This window comes from Canis lupus, chromosome 22, assembly GCF_003254725.2.
Source record: "Canis lupus dingo isolate Sandy chromosome 22, ASM325472v2, whole genome shotgun sequence".
Classification (NCBI taxonomy): domain Eukaryota; kingdom Metazoa; phylum Chordata; class Mammalia; order Carnivora; family Canidae; genus Canis; species Canis lupus.
This window is the reverse complement of record NC_064264.1, coordinates 11,004,470-11,024,457: the sequence shown is the minus strand read 5'-3', so window position 1 is coordinate 11,024,457 and position 19,988 is coordinate 11,004,470. Positions and strand designations below refer to the sequence as shown.

Below are 19,988 nucleotides of genomic sequence, written 5' to 3'. Positions count from 1 at the left end.
CAGAAATCCAAATTTCTCTGGTCTTTCCTATTTCTGTTCAAGTACACTGGATTTCTGTTTATTCATTCAATTTAAAGGGAATTAAGCATTTCTTTTTATCACAATGTAAAACATTTTCCTTTTTTTTTTTTTTTACTTGATTTTTTGATCTTTGACAGAGTATTGGCTCCAATAGGGCAGGGGCAATATGAGTTTTGTTCAATTCTTTTTTAATTTTTATTTTTTAGAGAGGGAGGAGGAGGGGCAGAGGAAGAGAAAGAATCCTAAGCAGGCTCCATACACAGTGCAGAGCTCAATGTGAGGTTTAATTTCACAATCCTAAGATCATGAGCTGAGCAGAAATCAAGAGCCAGATGTTCAACCGACTACCCAGGCACCCCAAGTTTTATTCAATTTTTAATACTTAGCTCTAAGCACAATGCCTAGTACACCATAAGTGAATAATTTATAATATTTTATTTTATTTATTTTTAAAGATTATATTTGTTTATTCATGAGAGATGGGGAGAGAGAGAGAGAGGGAGAGAGAGAGAGAGAGAGAGAGAGAGAGAGAGAGGGGCAGAGACACAGGCAGAGGGTGAAGCAGGCTCCATGCAGGGAGCCCAATGCAGGCCTGGATCCCAGGACTCCAGGATCACATCCTGGGCCAAAGGCAAGTGCTAAACTGCTGAGCCACCCAGGGATCCCCAATTTATAATATTTCAAAACAAATTAATCTACTACTGTAGTTTTGACTACCAACTTCAATTTGGTATATCTCAAAGCCTTATTTCCATTTGATGGCTCTTTCCCTCTTTGTACTTGTTTATCTTTTTGTTTATCTGAATTTCTAGCAAACTCTTTACCTAAAGGTTCCACAAGAATGTGAATGTTAGTATTTCCAAATAAATGTATAATTATTTCCCCTTTCCCTTGTCTGCCTCTTATATTAATCTCAGTTAGTGACACGTCTATCAAACCAGTCAACCCCAAATCTAGTAGCTATTCTTAGCGTCTTCCCTTACCACTCATATTGGGGGAAAAATCACAAAAATCTATCTTGCAAATTTGTCCAATATTGCTCCACTAAATACGATTTTTAATGCATCTCCAGGAAAAATAAAAAGTGGTTGACAAATCTTCTCTGAGAAGAACAAGAATCAGAGAACATGGGACAACTATATCTTACTTTACATTTCATCATGATGAAAGGAAGCCAAAGAAGTAGATTGAGTTACACATGGCAGCTTTAATGAGGAAAGAGTAAAGTACCTGCAGGACCCACTGAAATTTGAGATGTTAGCCAAAGGCTAACAGAATTTAGGGTAATCAGAATTACTATTTTCAGGGAATTTACTTTGTGTGCCAAGTGTCTTACATATATTAAGACATACAATAAAGCACTCCTCTCTATACCCCATGAATGAACAGATGTTGTCCAGCATAGTAGAGCAAGATTCTAGTACAGTAATACAACTGACAACGTTCTCCACAATACTTGTTAAAAGAATAAATAAACTTGTATTGATAAGAAAAATGGAAGTTTAGAAAGATTAAGTGATATACCGGTGTTTCTGCAGCACAAAATGTGGCGGAATTCAAACCAGTTTCTCTTGTTTCAAAGTCCTGCTTATAATCACTATAATGTATTATCTCCTTTAGAGTTAAATACTTTCTGTGCCCAGAAGGTCCCAGGATTCCTGAGATTTCTATAAAGAATTATTGTAAATAATAGTAAATCAATTCAGTGACTAATCTAGGGACTAAAGAAGCCAAAGTTGATTAATACTTCTAAGTTGTTGAATGAGGAGGATGGAGACACAGTCCACTGACAGAAAAGGCCAAATTTATGACCAGATTTTTTTTTTTTCTTGTTGAGGGTAAGGAGATGCATTCTACTGCAGATTTGCAGAATGTGAGGTTACAACTGGACATAGAAGAGACTATGTTGATAGTAGTCTCAGTTTTCTAAAGTGATTAAAGCTAAAGACAAACATTTGAGCATCACCAACCAACATGGAATTGTTGGTGGAAGCCATGGAAAGAGACTGATGCTTCTTGACAGGGAGTACAGAGAGAAGCGAGAACAACACTTCAAGAAGTAGCTGCATGGAGAGGATGGAGAAAGAAAATAACACCAGCAGAGAATACAAAGGAGGAGCAGTCAGAGATCTCATATTGCTTCTTAATCAAATGGTGGAAACCACAAAAAATTCAGTTGTTCAGGTCACCAGGGTTAATCAAGCCATCAGTGTTACCAAGCCAGAGGTATGACTCATTCATCCAATTAACGTAAGGGAGAGAGATGAAAATAAAGAGGTATTCTTCTTAGTTTTAATACTGAATGTGGGCCAGCAGTACTCTCCAGAGTATACCGTGCCAGCTGCCAAGAAAGAGTCCCTGCATCATCAGTTCCTCTGGCAGCCATTTGGGTGTTTCAAGTCAAACCTTGAGCAAAATCTGCACCTTTGCTCCCTGTGGTGTTCTCAGATCCTAGCAAAGAGGCCAGCAGTGTTACTGGCAAGTAGTAGGGATGATAAATTAATACACACATGTAGACTGAAGCAGTTCTATCCTATCTGTGTCACACCCTGCCTGGCCAGCAGCTGCTTGAAATAGCTGAAGAACTAAAGAAGTTGGAAAAATGAACACTTTCATATTAGAGAACCAGAGATTTTTCAAACATTGGAATCACCTATAGTGTTTGTTAAAATTTTAATTTCTTGGCTTCGTCTCTAGAGAGTCTGAATCAATGAATCTACACTGGGCCAGGTACCTGCAGTCCTAAAGAGTTTAGAGATATTTCTGGTTTTGAATTGGCCTCTGAATATATATTTTTAAATCACTGTCTTCAATAGTATCTGCTGAGAAAATCTTCATGGATAGAATATATATCTGAGCAGATACACTCTTTTTAGACATCCAAACACCACTTTGATTATTAATGTTTTACTATTATATCATTCACTTCAAAGTAAATGATTAGTGTGCATATATTAATTCAAACCTTTTGCAACTTAATTATGTGAAGTTAAATACACTATTGTTTTCTATCCTAGAAAAAAAGATGACAAAAATTAATCAAAATCTGAGAAGTTTGAGGACATCATAAATCATGACCCAAACACTCTCATATTTGTACTTTTGATAGATTACTGAGGGGAGCACATTCAGGAGGCAAGGGCTATCCATAGAGAATATTCTGCTTCAAATTCGAATCTAAGAATAGATAAGATTCCAGCCAGCTGCAACTGACATGACATGGAGTGAGGGATGCGGAACTTTCAGAAATAATTAGGTCCCAACACATTCAGAATGTTATAAATAATAAATGAAACCTTGAATTGGCTAAAGAAACAGAATTGGTGCTAACTTGAGAGCACAGGTGTTTTGTGTTTGGTATTCCTTGCCTTGCCCATGAGGCAAGCAGACACGTTCAATACAACTTAATGAATCTTCTGGGAAGGCCCCAAATAGATTACCTCACAGGAGCCCAGTGCAGGAAGTGTCAAAGACTGGCTAACTGTACTGCAATGAGAAAGAAGATACACTCCTGAACATTATTGACTATAGAGGCAGAGTAATTCATTGTTATGCACCAAAGCTCAGATAGATCATTAAGAACCTTTACTTCGTATCCTCTGAAACACCAAACAAGATTGCCTGATAGTCATGTTTTTGTGTGCGTGCGCCTGTTGTTTCTGGTACTTCTGTTTTTAAGAGCTGTCCTGTCTCAGTAAGGTGATAATCTTACTTATTTTACAAACTTGAATATTTATTATGGGTCAAGCATTATTCTCAGTACTTTGTAGATGTTATCTATTCCTCATAACCATTTTATGGACAAAGAAACTGAAGCAAAAAGGGGTTAAATACATTGCCCAAGGACATGTAGCAAGGAGTGATAGTAACACATGTGGGAACCTCACTCCAGGGATGGTCAGCCTATCACTTTGTTGTGCTGCCAAAGTTCTGAGGAACTAGATGCTTAGCATTTGCACACTTCTGTCCTTATCGACAGACTGTGGACAAGAGAGCATATCTGTAGAGCAATGGGTTTATTAAGATGTTTTCAAGGTGAAATGAATCACACCATGAAAGGATATTGACGCTGTCCAAGGTCAGTAGTTGAGATGTGTAAACTAATGAATACTGTATTTGTGCTCTGTTCCTACCTCTAGAAGGGCTCTCTAATTAAAGATAAGGTGGTACAACAGAAACACTAGAATCAAACTGAAGATACTCTAGTTCATCTCTGATTACATGTATATAATCGTGGGTGATTTCTTTGTTAAACGATTAAATGAGAAAGAAATGTTAGTTGTAGCTTCTGTATGTTATAAACAGAACAACATTCTTTTCCAAAAGAGCAACCCACACCTTATGTGGAAGATAATATATAAAACAAATTAAAGCAGAAGCATCAGAAAGGAAGGGTTTGCATAGTGACTCAGTACTAAATAATTTGGCTTGTTTTTGACTCTTTTTTTTAGATGATCCTAAGGTGAATTCACAGTAAAGGACTTCACACTTGGCAGTGAACTGTACACTACACTGAACATATCTTTAAGTTCTGGACTTCCTGAATTTTCTTGATCTCATCTTTACGTGTACCACGTTCTGTTTCCTATAATGGTTAGTGTTCTGAATTAGACAAGGAGAGGAGTTTTCTTCCCAGAGCTCAGCAACAATCACTGCTATATTTAAAACCACACAAAAATGGCTTTATAGCTATGGCATATCTCTATGATTTAAAAGATTAAAGATACTGCAAAATAACTAAGTATTATGAGCCTTCCCCCAAGGTATTATCGCTGCATACTTAACAATACCGAATGGTACCCAAAGCTACAACAAAACTACCTCGGACATGACCTCCAACCATTATAATGTTATCACTAAAGATGTCAGTGCATTGTGCACAAGTGCTAATGACTCTCATAAATTCAGAGAAATCTGGGAGCAATGGAGTTGATCTACTACCATTTCATTGACATTCCTAAGGAAAGGGTAGGTTAGTCAAATTGAACAGAAAGTAAGCAATAACAAAAGCCAATAAGCCAAATCAAAATTTATCTCATAGTATATATTCATCCTCATGAAATGTTAGAACTTTATTAATTACAAACATATTTATATATTCATTTTTACCGACTAACCAAAGCTAGAAGCACAGATGAGTTGAGGTTCCATGAGTATTTGGGCATGTTCCTACAATATTAGTGCGACTGTAAAGGGGAATGACAGCATCTCCATGGGGACTGTTTCAGTGTTAAATAAAAGTTCAAAAGCTTTTGCAATAAAACATGCCACATAAATACTATTATTATATGTTTCTTGGTATTACGAAATTTGATGAGTTAGAAGAAAAGTCTCCTAAGGTCTATGTGCAGGGAGTGTATCTTTTGATTTTATCAAATTTTAAATTCTCATGTGTGGATTTCCTTTGAAGAATTATTATATTGTTAACAATATATTATAGGCACTATCTTTCTTTGAGGTTGTTTTAAAATGTTAGTTTTAGGGGGATCTCTGGGTGGCGCAGCGGTTTGGCGCCTGCCTTTGGCCCAGGGTGCGATCCTGGAGACCCGGGATCGAATCCCACGTCGGGCTCCCAGTGCATGGAGCCTGCTACTCCCTCTGCCTGTGTCTCTGCCTCTCTCTCTCTCTCTCTCTCTCTCTCTCTGACTATCATAAATAAATAAAATTTAAAAAAAAATAAAAAAATAAAATGTTAGTTTTACCAAAAACATAATCTTAAACAACTCAAACAAGCAATTCACCACAGTGAAGGACCATAGAGAATTGAGTACATGGAAAGTCATAAGTACTTCACTTGATTGCATTGCATGTATACTTGGCTTTCCTGTGGCCAAAATTGATGCCACTTCTTAAACAAATCCTCTCTTGGGTAAATGCTTGTGGAGTTCTGTGGCAAAATGCTATATAATTCTTTGCACATAAAGGGAAGTTAAGCTGGAAGTGAACCACAAAAAGCAAGTTCATGATTTGAACTGACTTCTGGGCTGGATTTTTCACATCTTCCAAGTCTCCAGGATTTTCAAGGAGACCAAGAACTCTCAAATGAACACACAAGGGCTAAGCATAGCATAAAAAAACTGCATATAAATCTCGGGGGGTTTTTCCTATTTCTCTTTAGTCATCTGGAACCTCAACTCATCTATTATATACATTTTACATTTTTTGAAACATTAAAAATATTTTGAGGTAAGCTCAAAATCCTGGATAATAGCTCAGAGTTCTTTGGGAGGTAAAATGCTATCTAAATATTGGGGGAAATAATAATTATTCTTTTAAGTTCGTGCATAAAACAAGTACAAATGTATACAAGTCATAAGACCAAAAAATCTAGGCCAAGTGTAAATAACATTTTGGCAATTAAACAATAAGTAGGCTGTTTATAAGTTTCCTTTCACTGATACTTTCTACTCTGATGAGCAGAGCGAGAATGTAGAAACAAGATTAACTCATTATTCCTATTATATTGAATATCTTCTGTGTACCAGGAACTGGGCTAGGTGTAGGTATTATCAAAGGGCCAGCACTTCAATCTTCCTTAATGCAACTACCAGTTAGGAGGCAGGTTCTATAGGCAATAGATACAACAAATAAGTATTCTGCAAGGTGTTTGAGCAGGCAAGGCCATCTATGTGTGGGCTGGATTCTGTGGATGGAGCAAAGGAAATGTGGGCTGTGGATATAGCTTCTTGAGGAGCTTATAATTCTGTTGAAAAGAAAAGACAATCACGCATAAAACAAAATGGTACCAACAGGATCAGTGTGCACTTGAGTAACCAAATGATAAAGACAAAGACTGCTTTGAGAGTTCAGGAAAGAAGGAAGTGATATTAGTTGTGGGATTTGACACAATGACTTTTGCTCAAGACTTATTTGCCCTGAATTTAGCAGACAAATGCTGGGCTAGCACTTGAACATATCACATTTTGATAATTTTTGGTTTACTGCTGTATTAAGCCATTTCAAACTCTTGTTTTAACTGCATAGTTTAAATGGTGTTCCAATGGACTCTTGGTTTTAAAAAGTTAAAATATTATGACCTCAAAAATCTTTTTTTTTGGTATTTTTAAATCAAGATAGAAAATATATACATGATGCAAATTGTACCATCATTGTAAATGACATAATTTCTTGCTATATATAAGCTGAACTTTCCATTGACTATCCCATTTATATGATGATTTCCATAGTGAAGTGAATTGCATGAATTCCCTATTTCAGATGTATTCAGCTCAAGGAAGTGAAAAAAAAATCCTATCCATTAAGGTCATTCTTGCCTGTTGCAGAGCTCTGAGAGCTGTAGCTTTGAGGGCTTGAATGTTATCTTTTGAATTAAGATGATGCTCTTGAGAAATAGGCCTTTTTATACTTTGTTTTACATTTAAAGAAGGGTATTTTTCTGAGGATACAAGTCCAATATCTTGCCAAGCTTCAAATTTAGGTTAACTGTTTTTGTAGCTCTTCTTTATTTCTTGATTTACTTTCAATTATAATACAAATGGGTATTTGAAATTCTCTAATCTATGTAGATTATAAATTGACTGCATTGATTTTTTTTTAATTTAGTGATTAAAATCTTAAAACAATTGCTCTAAATCTTTTTGTCTATCTCCAGTACTAAAGCATTTTAGTCATAATTTCACATTATTAGAACAAGTTCTATTATTTCTAAACCTTGGAAACAGAAGTAAAATCTTTAACACATTTAAGTCTAAAGGATGATACAACTTCTGTTAACAGCTTTCAAGTACAACTGCTTGTAAAAAGGTTTTACCATTGATTTGAAGTTTGGTAACTGCAGTTCTCAATGATTTCATCAATAAAAATACTAATAAATCAACTAATACAAAAGATTGTATTACAAGAAATTAGGAAAAAAATAAGTGAGAAAATAAAACTATTTTCTCCTTACTGTTGTAACTTTGACCAATTCTAATAAAGTTAAGCAAAATTTAAAATAAACAAGTATGGCATTTATAGCTCAAACACTATAGTTTTCTTTGCATGGAATTTAGTTTTAGTTAATAGAAATATATATTAGAGGTTTACAAAATATGTTTCTTTGAATGTTTATATAATTGGAGAAATGGTTGCACATTTGTAGAAATATATAGACTACTGGTATGAACAAAGGCATATAATTTTATACCAGGGCTTCTAAATGGCTCTAATATGCTCATTAATATAATAATAGTGATACATATTTTTCATCATTTTAATGATTTATTTGGACATATATATCATTTCAGATATTTTCAATTAGAAGGAACAAAAAAACAGAACTAAACATGGATTAAAAATTAAGTTCAGAGAATTGGCTTCTGGCTCCTTATGTAAAGATAGAAGTTGTCACCCTGTCCTCAACAAACTTAAAAATCAATAACTCTTCTTGGATCCCAAAGAAAGCACTGGACACAGGGAAAACCATTGCCCCCATGATTGTAGAGATAAGAGAGGAGAATTCAGAAAGCCATGGCTTGCCACAGCAGCCACTTATAGCAAGAAGCCACCCTGGGAACCAATACCAGGGTAGGAAAACCTGAACTATAGTTACAAATTGTTCGAGTCTCAGTATGGACAACTCTGGGGGTTTAAAACTCTAGGTGGTGGGCAATCATAGGGGACCCTGTAACATGAGGAGATATATCTGAAGGAGTTTGACAAAAACTCTGAAGGAGTTTTTACTGACTCTGAAGGAGTCAATATCAGAGAAAAATCCCCTGAACTTCAGGCAGTGAGAGGGAAAAATAAACCATTTTTAATTACACCAGAGCACTCTTTTCTTATTAACAAGGTCTGCTCTCAGGGGAAAAAAAAGGAAGCAAAGTATAACATGCTGGGGTATTTAACAGAGCCCATGTGACCCAGAGAAGAGAAACACCCAACTCGAGCCATTCCAGTCAAGCCATGAGGGAGAAGGAAAATACCAACTTCAGCCCACTGTAGCAATCGTGTTCCATCTAAGGGGTAAGCAAAAAATAGAGAAACTTTCATGAAGCTTACAGTTCAGAGGCATAGGCTCACTAAAGGATTGAAACCTAGTCATAGAATTCTAGAAAAGTTACCCTCTCCCCACACCTCACCACCACATTACTAAGGCACATTTATGGCAATTCCCGTTCTCTCATGCACATGATGCCTGACTATCAAGGAAAAATTAAAGGCAACAAAAGTAAAAAATAAAACAAACAAACAAAACACAGTTTGAAGAGAAGAGTATGCATCAGAACCAGACATGGCATAGATGTTAGAATTATCAAACTAGGAATTTAAAACAAATATAATTAATATGTTAATGGCTTTAATGGGTAGATAGTAGACAAGAACAAATGGGCAAGATAAGTAGAGAGACAGAAATCCTAAGAAAGAAGTAAAAATGAATGCTAGACACAAAAAACACTATCACAGAAATGAAGGATGCTTTTTGGTGGGTTAGTTAGTAGACTAGACATGGGTGAGGAAAGAGTCGTCTCTAACATAAGAAGATATTTCCACAAAATCTTTGAAAATTGAAAAGCAAAGAGAACAAAGACTGAAAAAAGACAGAAGATCCAAGGACTGTGGGACAACTACAAAAGCTGTAACATACATATGATGGGAGTATTAGAAGGAGAGAAAAGAAGAGAATATTTGAATCAATAATGACTAAGAATTGACCCAAAATGTCAGACACCAAACCACAGATCCAAGAAACTCAAAGAATAATAAGCAGGTTAAATGCCAAAGCAAAGTATACTTAGGCATGTCCAAACCACAAAAAATCAAAGATAAAGAAAAAAATCTGGAAAGAAGCCAGAGGGGGGAAACAAACAAACAAACAAACAACAAACAAAAAACACCTTACCTATATAAGAATAAAGATAAGAATTGCATGCAACTTTTCTCTTCAGAAATCATGTGAGGAAGAAGAGTGGAGTGAAATATTTAAAGTGTTCAGAGAAAAAGAGCCATTAACCTAAAATTCTGTGTCCTGAGAAATTATGCCTTGAAATTGAAAAAGAAATACTTTCTCTGACAAACAAAAATTGAGGGAATTTGTTGACAAACTTATAAGGAATATTAAAAATATTTCGGAGAGAAAGAAAATTAATAATGTCAAAGTTTGATCTACACAAAGGAAGAGCACTGAAAAAGGAAGAAGGTAAAATAAAAACTATTGTTTTTCTTATACATAATTAATATAACAGTTTGTTCATGATAATAACATCAATAATGTGACTGATTATGTATGCTTATATATGTTGCAAATATACATATATGTTTATGCATTTTTATATATAAGTGAAATGAATGATAGCAATGACACAAGGGATGGGATCAGGGAACTTGGATCATTTTGTTTTTAAGGTATTTATGCTATCTGTGTAGTGGTATAGTGTTATTTGAAAGTGGATTTGGTTGGCTTAGTGGTTGAGCATCTGCTTTCGGCTCAGGGCGTGATCCCGGGGTCCTGGGATCGAGTCCGATGTCAGGCTTCCCGCAAGGGAACCTGCTTCTCCCTCTGCCTATGGCTCTGCCTCTCTCTGTGTTTCTCATGAATAAATAAATAAATAAAATCTTAAAAAAAATAAAGTAGATTTAGATTATCTATAAATATATATAAATATATATTGTTTATATATAAATATAAACTATATATATAAATATATTTTATATAAATATATATTGCAAATCTAGGACAACCATTAAAAAAGTAAAAATAGTAGTATACTATTATGCTAAAAAAGGTGAGAAAATGCTCAATATAAAATGCTCAATTAAAACTACAAAAAGCAGAACAAAAGTTGGGAACAAAACAAAAAATGAAACAAAGAACAAAAGCAACAAATAGGAAATGGTAAGAACATGGTAAATATTAAACCAAGTATATCACTTTGAATGGCAATGGTCTAAAAGCAGCAATTAAAAGACAAAGACTATCAAAGTATATCAAAAACAAGACCGAAATATGTGATATTTATAAGAAGCACAATTTATTTTTTTTAATATTTTATAGATTTTATTTATTTATCCACAAGAGACACACACAGAGAGAGGCAGAGACACAGGCAGAGGGAGAAGCAGGCTCCATGCATGGAGCCCAATGTGAGACTCAATCCTGGGTCTCCAAGATCATGCCTTGAGCCGAAGGCAGACATCTAACAGCTGAAGCACCCAGGCGTCCCAAGAAGCACAATTTAAATATGAAAACACATATAGAAGAAAATACACCATGCCAACCCTAATCAAAGGAAAATAGCATTAGCTACATTAATTTCAGAGAAACACTATGCCAAAGCAAGTAAAATTATCGGGGATGATGAAGGCCATTACCTAAAGATTAAAGGATCAATTTTCCAAAAAAATAATCCTTAACAGGTATGCTAACATGAAACTCCTAACAAGAGAGTTTCAAACAATGAGACAGAAATAAAAGTGCAAAAAGAAATGACCAAATCCACTATCATAGTTGGAGACTTCAGCACTCCTCACTCAGCAATGGACAGTAGCAAGGAAACAGTTAAATTCAACAATACCATCTGTTAACTGGGTATAACTGATAACCAGAGATTACTTCATCCAGAGGCAGCAGAATATATATTTTTCTCAAGCCTCCATGAAGCATTCACTGAGAGACAACATTTGGTGCCATGCAACACACCTTAACAAACTTAAAATAATAGAAACCATACAATGTCTGCCCTCAGACCATGATGGAATTATAACAGAAATCAAGAACAGAAAGATAACTGTAAAATCCCCAGAGAAATTAAACAATGTATTTTTAAATACCCATGGATCAAAGAAGTCTCAAGAGAAATTTTAAAATAGTTTAAATACATGAAATTGAAAACACAATTTATCAAAATCTGTGGGATATAGGAAAAGCAGTGTTTAGAGGGAAACTTATAGCATTTAATGTATATATTTGAAGACAAAGGACTACATTCTATAATTCTATAATCTAAGTGTCCACCTACGGAAACTAGAAAGAAAAGGGCACATTAACTCCAAAGTAAACCAAAGAAAATAAATAATAAGAATCGGAGCACAGCAAAGGATACAGTCAACAAAACTCAAAGACAACCTACAGAATGGGAGAAGATATTTGCAAATGACATATCAGATAAAGGGCTAGTTTCCATCAAGGAAACTGAAAACAGGAAATCAGTAGAGAAAATCAATAAAACCAAAACCTGGTACTTTAATAAAATCAATTAGCATCTAGCTAGGTTAACTAAGAAAAAACCAGAGGAAACAACTTACTAATAATATCAGGAGTGAAAGAGGGGAGATCACTATAGATGCTATGGATATTAAAAAGAATATAAAGGAGGGGATCCCTGGGTGGCTCAGTGGTTAAATGCCTGCCTTTGGCCCGGGGCGTGATTCTGGAGTCCCGGGATCGAGTCCCATGTCTGGCTCCCTGCTTGGAGCCTGCTTCTCCCCCTGCCTCTCTCTCTCTCTCTCTCTCTCTCTCTCTCTCTCTCTCTCTGTCTCTCATGAGTGAATAAATAAAATCTTTAAAAAAAAAGAACATAAAGGAATACTATGGATAGCCCTAGACTCACATATTTGATAACCTAGATGAAACAGACTAATGCCTTAAAAGATAAGATTTCCCAGGAAATCTTTCAACAGGAAATTGACAATCTGAATAGGCTTATATCTATTAATCAGTCATTAACTACTCAGTAATCAATATTTATTGAATCATTAATTAATAACCTTCCAAAACAGAAAGCACAAAAACTCAAATGGATTTCCTGTGGAATTCTAGAAAAGTTTTTTTTTTTTTTTAAGATTTTATTTATTTATTCATGAGAGACACAGAGAGAGAGAGGCAGAGACACAGGCAGAGGGAGAAGCAGGCTCCATGCAGGGATCCTGATGCAGGACTTGATCCCAGGTCCCCGGGATCACACCCTGAGCCAAAGGCCACCCACCCACTGAGCCACTCAGCTGTCCCACAAAGTTTTAAATAAGAAATTATACCAGCTGTCTACAACCTCTTTCAGAGGACAGAAGCAGATTCATTCTGAGACTAGCACTACTCTCATACTCAAGCCAGAAAAATAATGACAAGAAAAGAGAATATATGTACCTTCCCCTCAGTTCTGCTATAAACTTTAAGCTGCTCTAAAAAGTATTAACGAAAAAATGCACACTGTACACACACCCCCACACACACACACAAAACTAAAGTAGTTTACCATCTCAATAAACAAAGTCTAAAGGATGAACAGTTATGTTTGATTTTATGACTTGACAGTGTTATAATGCAGCCATACTTTGTTTTGTGATCCTTAATGTGTCAGAATATCCTCAGTTTTGATTCCAGGATGAGACACGGAGGCAAGTGTTCCAGATTCAATTCTAAACAAAATTGTTCATTTTTCCCCCACCTGCTTTACTTGTCTTCTTTGCTTTTTCTCCTCCTTCTCTTTCCCCTTCCTTCCTTCCTTCCTTCCTTCCTTCCTTCCTTCCTTCCTTCCTTCCTTCCTCCCTCCCTCCCTCCCTCCCTCCCTCTATCCCTCCCTCCCTTCCTCTCTCTCTCTCTCTCTCTCTCTCTCTCTCTCAGAACAAGGAAATTTGTCTGGAATTTACTAAGCTCATCTATCCTTACTGCCTATTTGTACAAGTTACACCATATGATCGCTTGGCATGAAGGTCAAAATGACCATACCAGGTTTACACTAGTCATCTGGACTGTGATGAGGGCTCTGGCATCAACCACTTGCATTTCTCTTTCCTAGAATGAGACTTGTTATGTGGAGGTATTTGGAGAAACAGTAATCTATAAAATGAATAATGTATAAGAATCCTCTACAGTACGTACACCTGGGGACTAGAGGAAATAGGTCCCCTTGTGTTTTGGGATCTGGGATACTGTTTTTGGTGATAGGAAGTTAAGAATAAGCATCTGGTGACAGTATAATTTATCTATTCAAGAAACTAAAAAATACAATGAGCCATCTTTGGATTTTTCTCTTAAAAGTCATTATATCTTTTCCCTTTATGTAAAGCTAAACACAGTATCATGCTTCCATTGAAACCTACATGGAAGAAAAAGGTGATATGGTATAAAAATTTTGAGTAAAAATCATAATTTTGTTATTTGACTCCACTCAATATAATATAAATATTGAATGCAAACATCTTTTACACTTAATGCTTTCCTGGGAGATAAATCTTGAAACTTCAATCACTCGTTTGACTATTATTCTAAAATTGGAATTCTATTCATATAGGAAGCAGATGGTCCAAACATATAAGAGATATAATTGTGAACACAATAATTATTTTAAAATGAAATAGTTAAATAGAATTTTTTGAACAATGTTTTAGTATGATTGTAAGCACAAATGCTGTAAGTAAATACATAATACTGTATATGAAATATGGTTGCCTTAGGGGCAACCTTGTGGCAAAAGAATCTGCATTCTGCATATCATTAGGTCCATCCAGCTATTGTGACTCTTCTCCTTTCCTGCATCATCACAAATTTATTTATTGATTAGTGGTAACATCTCTTCTGTAAAAAAGGACTTAGTCAAATTCTCTTAGTCAAAGAACTGCTTCATAATCCGGAGTTATCATATTTAAAACATATACTTTGAACATGGGACATATTATTGCATCTAACATAAAATGTCTTGCATTAAAGTGGGATATTTTAAAATATGTGTATTTATCTTTGTAATATATCTAGCATAGAACTGTGAATATAACAGTTACTTCAAAGATATTTGGGAATTCATTCCCTCCACTTAAAAAAAATCAGGACATTAATTTATAGTTAACGGAATTTATATCAGCCAGCTTATCATATTTTTCTTAAAATTTTAGTTATTTAGTGTAATTCAACCTTATTACAAACATAAACTAACAGGATTGCTTAAAAACATCTTCCCCTTACTTCATAGGAAGAATGTCATTTTGTGCTGCTGTTATGAAGATTTGACTCACCGAACGTTGGACTGTGGTCAAGAGGAGGGTGCTTAGAAAGTTATATGGGGATTAAGTATATAAAGGAATACTTAATTATGTTGGAGGGAACTTCCTTCTTGAATTATGAGAATTTCCACAAACAGAAGAATTGAAGTAGTAAATATTCAAACAAAAGCACAATGTGGAAGTAAGATGATATTGGGGGGAAAGATGGCCAGTTCACTGCAGCAAAATTTGGACACAAGATTTGGATTGAAGATGAGACTAGAAATGTTCATTAGGTCAGGTTTTGATGACCATGTATTTTGAGCATATGCTTGGCTGCCTTGATAATATTCCTACATAAATGCAAGCAATTAATTTCTTTCATCGTTTACTACTAGAAAATATTATTTGCTGACATATGCTTTCAATTTTTTGATGAAGATAGCTTGAACATTGCTGTTCAAGCTTCCTCTTCTTTTACAAACTTGAAAAGATTTATTATTTTTCACAATTCTCTGATTCCACTTGGCGTGTTGATGTGAGTAGAAATACTAATAGCAAGATGTTTGTGACTTTATGAATGTACACATGAGGTAACCACAAAACATTTTAGTTAGAAATAAACAAAGTCTCCTTGCTTTTTGCTCAAATGATTATTTCAACAATTGAGGCGAGATTTATCAGCAAAATCTTACTCTCCTCAATAGGTTCCCTGTTGCCTTTTTATAGCCCTTTCTCTAACTCTACATAGGTGAAGAGATCATGAATAGACAGGAAGAAGAGAAGTTGGGTATGGGAAGGAAACACTTGGGTTTAAGAAATAGGTTTAAATATAATTTCCTCTGGGATGCCTGGGTGGCTCAGCAGTTAAGCATCTGCCTTTGGCTCTGGGCGTGATCCTGGAGTCCTCGGATCAAGTCCCACACTGGGATCCCTACAAGGAGCCTGCTTCATCCTCTTCCTATGTCTCTGCCTCTCTCTATGTGCCTCTCATGAATAAATAAATACAATATTTAAGAAAAATAAATAAATATAATTTCCTCTGGATCAGGCCTAGGACAAAAATAATAAACCAGCATTTGCAATAAAATAATGACAAAATTCTTTACATGAAAATGTTACAAAGAAAAATCTCTGTACGTAAAGAGGGAACTAGTTCACTGTCTCACTGACTTTAAAACAATGTTATTTGGGATAAATAGATTGTCTTTCTTGATGCTGAATTGTGGTACTACATATTTTATGCTTAAGTAATACTGTCACTTTTTATTTGCAAACTTATCCATTTTACCTATAGCATTTTTGTGTATCCATTCATTTCTAGTGAACCAAACAAGACCTTAAAACTATAGGATTCCTAAGTCAGATACTTATGTTTATAGTAAAAGAGAGCTGAACTCAACTGCTCAGAAACTAGATTAATCTTTCATTATTCAAACATCACAAATGAATCATATTTTTAAATCACACTATTTCTGTTAAATATATATAAATAAGGTGCAGTTCTACTAAGTCACTTAGGATACAATTAAATTTGCTTGACACCCTTGGCCCTTATACTCTTTTTTAAAGGCAACTATTTCTTCTTCTTTCTTATGTTACCATTTGGCCTAGTAATCATGCATTTGGGTATTATTTTAAAATTTTAGGAGTTGTAAAAAAAAAAAAGAAAAGCTGTGTTAAAATATTTACTTCAGTGTTAACACGGTGGAAAAAAATGAGAGCCACTCCAAATATCCAATGATAAGTTAATGATGAATTAAAGTAGGACATAATCTCAATGTATACTTTCACTCACAATTACATAGATTATATGATAACATGGAAATAAATTCAAACTGGGCAAATATTTTATATCGATTCTAACTGCAATTATATACATTTTGCTATAAAAATGTTTAGAAGGATGCTTTGCAAAATGGAAATACTCATACGGAATCACAGAGAATGATAAAGACAGAAAAAGAAAAGATATATAACAATTGTGTTTTAAAATGGTAAAATTTCAAAGAATTCAACATTTCTTTCATGTTGAAATAAACTCATTAAAAGTAGCTAAAACTACAACAGGTTTTACAGTTATTTATTGTTCTTCATTGTGCATTTTTTTTATAACTGTGATATTTGATGACTTAGGATTTGGTAAATAAAATGGTCTCCATAGGCAAGTATCCAAACAATTATTTAATGAGCTGTAAAATATGACACATTGACTTTTTCCATCAAAAACTTCTTGATATGCTAATAGTGTTAAATATTTGGAAGTCATTTTGCTGTTGCTGAATATAATAAGTGTCTTGAGGTTGGTGTGAGATGTTTTCATAACTTAAAGGCAATAGACCACTTACACTGTGATTATTAAGATTGGTTAATGAGAAATACCCAAAGTTAAATAGCTAAGAAATAAGATTTCAAAAGAAATAATTGCTAATTTAGGGCCAATGGGACAATATTTCATCTTTAACAAGGCTATTTTCTGTAACAGGACCATGGTAGGACACTTCCTCATTTGTCCAGGACATACCAAATTAACACTCTTTCTGAGGTATAATTATTAATAGCCTCATCTTTCTCTCCCAAAATGTACAAGTCTAAATGGTAAATTGTATGGTCAACTTAAATTATGTTTAATGATTAAGGATCACACAAAACACACTCAAATTTCATCTGTAGAATGGAACAGAAAGTGATTTTGAAAGTAAGTATGTAAAATTATGAGAAATATGAACTTGGTGAATTGCCGCAGATGTTCTTAGAAAGGTCTATTTCAAATCCAGATCTTGTTTACCTGACTTCTGACAACCTTCTAATGGGGGTCACATTATGAGAACCCTGCTTTTTCAGCACCGAGCTCTCTATCTGTCTTTGAAGTTGTTATATTTCACTTTGATCTTAAAATCATTTTTCACAGTGTTTTGATGATTACTAATGGTTAAAGTCACAAAGTCAGAACACGGCTTTACTCATTCTCTTTTGCAGGCTTAATGGGAATGTCATAGCTAAACTCCTAAGTTCTTCTTTGATAATATAGCTGAAGTTTTTTCAAACTCATTTTTCCATCTTACAGAGAATAAAAGATATATACACATTTGTGGGGTGAAACAGAAACCAAACATATCTTGGAAGTTTTCTTTTTCTTAGATGGAGCTATGCTATCATGAAAACAAGAGCAAAGCCGACAAAGTATGCAAAGAGACTAAGCTATGTTTAGCATGGTTTTAGCTGTTGGTCATAAAGCTAGATTACAGAAAAATCCAGAATAATTTCAAATAGAAGACTGCAGACTTAAATCAATGATTAAAAGACCCTTGAAGATTTTTCATAAGCTAACATCTCTTAGGTTGAAGCTTCTACATGATCTGACAAAACAGCCCATTTCCTATGCCCTGCTTTTGTTAAAGCAATTTTAATAGCTTTCCTATATAAAAATGTTGGGTCATCATCATTATCAAATGGGATATGGTTCCCGTACAACTCATAAAACAGTGCTATGATATGAGAAGTAGATTAAATAGACAAAGTCACTGCCCTGTTAGTACTTTAACTCCAGGAGGCAATTATTGGCAAGCAGTGGGAACCAGTGATGACTTTCCACTGAGGGGGAAACGAAAATGCAAGCAATACCCACTTAATTGTGTTTACTATGTTTCTGGAAATGCTGAAGAAGTTTCTTGGAATTAAAAATTGTTTGGCTGAAGGGCCACTTAATTGAGAACTCTGTCTAGGAGAGATGAAATTTAAAGGAAAAGGCATGCTAAGCACACAAAGCAGCAGGTGTATGGATTAAACATCAAGTTAACAGCATACAAAGTAGGGAAAATTTGTGAAAATCAGTGATACAGGGTGTCTTTCAATAAGTAAGGTTGTCGTGATATCCAATATAGCTCATTGTTTCCAAACAGAAATACAGGCTAAAGATAAAGGGACACAAAAGAAGCTATAGCAATTATCTGTCCCTGCTTCTGTTTAAAGGCAATTATTCCACCTATAGCATTGATCTCATCCTCTGCTATGTTCTCTGGGGTTTGCCTCCCTTATCTTCAAGTTTGCTGTTGGTTCTAAATCTTTGCATTCTTCTATAAACATTCTCAAGTCTATTCTTTACTTTATCCAAACAAAACAGGACACTCTTTTTTCACCTTGCACTCCAGTTTCCTGTCTCCACCCATTTGGGTGACCTTCCTTACGGGTAGTCTATCCGAAACTTCCACCTAGAAGGAGTGCCCTACTTGTTTGTATTTTTATTTTGCCGAAGTGTATGCAGTATCAATTAGTTTCACATGGTTAAGCATGTGATAAGGAGTATGTTTTGACCACTTTATAGTTAATTTCCATAACAAGGCATTGGAAAAAGATATAATCTTATTAGCCCCATTTTAAATATGAGAAAAATGAGGGCCAGTGAAGTTAAATAATTTGCCTCGTTAGTAAACTATAGAAGGAAGATTCTAATCCCAAGCACTCTGGCTCCAGATTTACATGCTCCTAACTCCTCTGCTCTCAGAAAATTCTCTGTCACTGCTTTAGAAACTGCCAAGCTGTCAGGAATGTAGAAGCACTGCTAGAGAGCTCCATCAGTTGATGCTTAAAGAATTAAACAAGGCCCAGACCACACTTCTTTGTTGGCTACACTGGCAACTCAAAGGTTTATCCTTAAAACAGTGAAAAGTATGGGTGGGTATTCAGGGCACAACAGTCTGTGTTTAGAGTGCAACAAAATATTTGAATGACACACATACTGAATGACACCCTGTATATAGTACCAGGTACTGTATGAATGCAAATTGGTATCTCTCTGTAGTATTCCCTCTACTGAGTAATCTCTCACCAGATTCAAGGACAGGAAAACTATGGTTCTGCAGCCTTTACTGAGCAATGAAATTCACTAGCCTTTCATTCGTTCATCTTTTTATTTATCTGTTGAATGCAGAATTACTAAGTACCTAATGCGAACCAGTAATATGTTGGATGAGCCCAAGTTCATATGGTGTAGGAAACCATCCTGATATTCTAATATCTAAGTTAAAGGGAGAAAATGACCAAGTTACATATTC

At 35.0% G+C, this 19,988-nt stretch overlaps 1 long non-coding RNA gene across 8 annotated transcripts in view; it reads right to left on the bottom strand.

The window, feature by feature from the left end:
- Positions 1-19,988, bottom strand: part of LOC118351967 (uncharacterized) — an 839,933-nt gene that overhangs the window by 190,925 nt on the left and 629,020 nt on the right. The window lies entirely within an intron of this gene.